This window comes from Pan paniscus, chromosome 2, assembly GCF_029289425.2.
Source record: "Pan paniscus chromosome 2, NHGRI_mPanPan1-v2.0_pri, whole genome shotgun sequence".
Classification (NCBI taxonomy): Eukaryota; Metazoa; Chordata; class Mammalia; order Primates; family Hominidae; genus Pan; species Pan paniscus.
The window spans coordinates 175650760-175654545 of record NC_085926.1 but is presented as its reverse complement, the minus strand read 5'-3'; the positions used below and the strand labels follow the sequence as shown (position 1 = coordinate 175654545).

General features: G+C 38.6%; 1 long non-coding RNA gene across 1 annotated transcript; it reads right to left on the bottom strand.

Annotated features, from left to right (window-relative positions):
• Positions 1-1085: 1085 nt before the first annotated feature.
• On the bottom strand, positions 1086-3384 carry LOC134729913 (uncharacterized). The gene is made up of 3 exons (XR_010111474.1): positions 2960-3384; positions 2787-2882; positions 1086-1938 (listed from the first exon to the last, which is right to left on the bottom strand). It is a non-coding gene; the product is annotated as an uncharacterized LOC134729913 (long non-coding RNA).
• Between the last annotated feature and the right edge of the window lie 402 nt (positions 3385-3786).

Sequence of the window (3786 nt, the reverse complement as noted above, 5' to 3'; positions counted from 1 at the left end):
TTGGAGGAGAGAATGGTTTTGGGAGGAAACCCAGGGCACCACTGTTCTGTGGTGCCTCAGGCTGCTGTCCCCTGCAATCTAGCTGCTCCAGTTGGAGCAGCCATAGCTCAAACAGCCCTAGGTATGGCTCAGGCTACCACTCTGGAGGGTGCAAGTGTAAGCCTTGGTGGTATCCATGTCCACATGATGTTAATTCTGCAGGCCCACAGAATGCAAGAGCTGTGGAGATGTGGCTTTCTCCATTGAGATTTCAAAGGATATATGAAAAAGCCTGGGGGCCCAGGAAAAGCCTTGTCACAGGGGTATAGCCACCGCACAGAGCCTCTACTCAGGGACTGCCAACAAGAAATGTGGGTTTGAAAATGCCACAAAGAGTCCCCACTGGGGCAATGCCTAGTGAAACCACAGGGCTAAGCTGCTGCTGGGACACCAGAATTTTAGAGCCACCAGCAGCACGCAACCTAAGCCAGAAAAAGCTGCAGGCAGTCAACTCCAACCTATGAGAACAGTCATGTGGGCTGCATCCAGTAAAGCAATGGGGCTGGATCCTTCATGAATAGATTAATGACACCTTGTGAGGGTCAGTGAGTTCTCACTCTTGTGGGGAATAGGTGTATTCCCAGGAAAGTAGGTTGTTAAGAAGCATCTGGCTTCCTCAGTTTCTCACTCTTTCTCCTGCTCTTCACATGTGATCTCTTTGGATGCACCCACTCACCTTTTACTTTCTGTCATGAATTGAAGCAGCATGAGGCCCTTACCAGATGCAGCTGCCTAATCTTGAACTTTCCAGCCACCAGAATCATGAGCCAAATAAACATCTTTTCTTTATAAATTACCCAGCTTCAGATATTCTGTTATAACAACACTAAATGGACTGAGACAAACTAAGTTATATCATGGTGAATGCTTTTGGTTGCAAGAAATGGAAGCTCCAACTTAAATAATAAGAAATTTATTCTTGTTTTTGCCAAATGTAAGACACCAATTGTAACACACATCATTATTTTATGAAGTACTACAAAAAACATGTCAATTAAACTAACACAGTGCTAACAACTTAAAATTTTATTTTATACCTATTGCAAGATAATTGAAAAATATATTTAGATGTATATTTTATATATCACATATATATTATAAATACATATATATACACAACCATAAATCAAAATATGTTGCTTCGTGGTTTTAAAATGTCTTCACTTTCAGAGTCTGACTCTTCAAACTCACTTTTAAAATTCAGAGCCATAAATATTCATGCTTTTTCCTCCCAATATCATCCTCTGTAATATCAAAAGTATTGGTGATGCAACATTTCTTAAAAGATTGACCTACTATTGCCACTTGGATTTCTTTCTAAGCACAGACGATTATTATGCAAATTTTGATGCTGATACTTTCTTTGTCTTTTCAGAAGATGTCATTGGAAAGTTTTCAGACAGAAAGCAGTATTTCTTACCCTAATAATCTTCAATGGTTTGTCGACTGAACTGTCAAAGGGCTGCAGTTGTCAGTCATATCACAGAGAATAGCAATCAAGTTGACACATGCATAGGCAATGACACCTATGTAAGGATGGCCTCTGGCCAACAGTGATGGTAAGATATTACCATGGCAAAATATGTTCTGATTTCAGAGATGTTGAACTAACAAAAGAAAGTGTAACTTAGAATCAACAAAATTACATTTTCTTACTTAACAAGAAATCTGAAGATATCCTGTTTCTGGGCAGGTTAATCCAGTGGCTCAATGTAACCTTTTTGCTCAACCATCCTCAGCGTGGTTTCCTGTGCTCATCTCACTGCTTTCATGGACCCAGAAGGCATCAGAGTTTCAGGTGTCATAAGGAAATATGATACCCAGAGGAATAGGAGAGAGTATGGTGCTCCCAGGTGTCTCTTTTTATTGGCAAGCAAAACAATCTCTTTGGAGAACATTCTAGTCACATAGGAAGAAGAAAAATAATGTATACCATTGTTCAGCTCTATTCCATCACTTTTGCAGAAATTGTCAATTAAAATGTTAACAAATCTTCAGGTTTGTCAAAAAATATAAGAAAGTTAGATTTTTCTGTGGCATACTCTGACTTTAAAAATGCCGACAATCTGTCAGTTTCCATGCTGTTCCATGTTGCCCACATACAGCTTGGAAATTAAAAGAGCTTCAGTCCCATGGTATTCAATAGTAGCCTAGGTCTGGGGGAATCCTGAATAGCAACACCTCCAGCAATTTTGCAAATGGAGCCTACATATAGTTCTATGCGTCTGAAGGACTGTGCAATACCAGCGGAGACATAGCTGACCTCCAAGCAGGGGAAGCAAAATCTATGCTAATGGACCCCTGCCTTTAAAATGGGCAGACTGCTCAGAGATGGAACACTTTATAAAAGTCCCTTCAGGTTTCACTTGGAAATCCTTAAATTAGAATATCATCTGGGGACATCAAACTTGGCAAGGAGTCTTTGAAGGTACCCCTAGAGCAACTAGGAGTCATTCTAGCAGACGGCTCAGGCCCCACCCTCAGTGCCTGCCTTACTTCAGCTCAATAACCACTCTCCTGTGCACCCCCTTCAACTCCATGGCATCCCTGCCAGTCTCTCCCTAAACAATGCCCCTCCCCTGCCCTTGGTACTATCTCCCATTCTCATCAACTGTCACTTTCAGGCTCCAACCCCCTTTCATTTAGGCCTTCACTTGCTTCTCATTCGTGTGTGCCAACAGTTGTAAATTTTGCCTCCTGTTTACTTTAGCCATTCCATCATTACAATTATTTCTATAGTAACTTACGTAGAGATCTGTTCATTTTCCCGAAATCTTAATCTGGCTTCATTGTAGCTGCATAATCTCTGCCACATCCGGAAAAAAACTTGACATGTTCCACAACTAAAAATGAGCAGGTATTGGTTTATGGCCTAAACAGGCAAGGTTTTCATAAATGTGAGTAGCAAAAAGAGAAATACCTTCTTTCAAGCATGATTTCCTTCCTTCCTTCTCTCCGTTCCTCATTGCCTCCACTTCCTTCTTTTCTTCATCTCTGTCTTCTTAATGATTATCATATTTTAAATAATGAAAGTATAAAAAAATTTAGGTTTAGACTTAAAAAATAAGAAAAAAAGAATGAAAACCCAAATTACCATGTTTCCACCATCACAAAAATATTACTATGAATATTTTAGTGCACACTCTTGCAGTTTTTTTTTCTACTTCCACTTTGACTGATTGATTGATATTTTATATTTTGGTGGTTTTATTTTTGTATGGTTGAAATTATCAAGTAGCTTTCTTACATAAAATCAAGTAGTTTTTTTAGATACATATCTATGAAAATTTAGTTGTAAAAATTATAACATTAATAATTATATACAGCATTCAATTAAAGCAAGAATATATATTCTGCCCTTCTAGACTGTAATGAAAAACAGAAACATTTTAGTCGCTTGTTTATACTCTCACGGTTCTTCTTCAGTAGTCACTCTATAAAAATTTGCTGAATGAGTGAATATTCCAAAAGATAAAAATTCAGATACAATTAAGTAAGTGCCATTCTCACTAATTTTGAATACTCTTCGGTGCTGCTTAACCTAATTTAGATCTCTTACCTGCTCAGGTTTGAGTAGGAGACTCCACTTTATCCTAAATATATATTGTTTCTTCCTTAAATTAGAATATCATCTGGGGACATTTATACAGCACCAGGATTTTAACCCCTTCACAAGTGTCAAAGCCAGAACCTGGCACATAGTAGGTACTGAAAACATGTTTGTCTTTGCAGCAGTCATTGTAACTG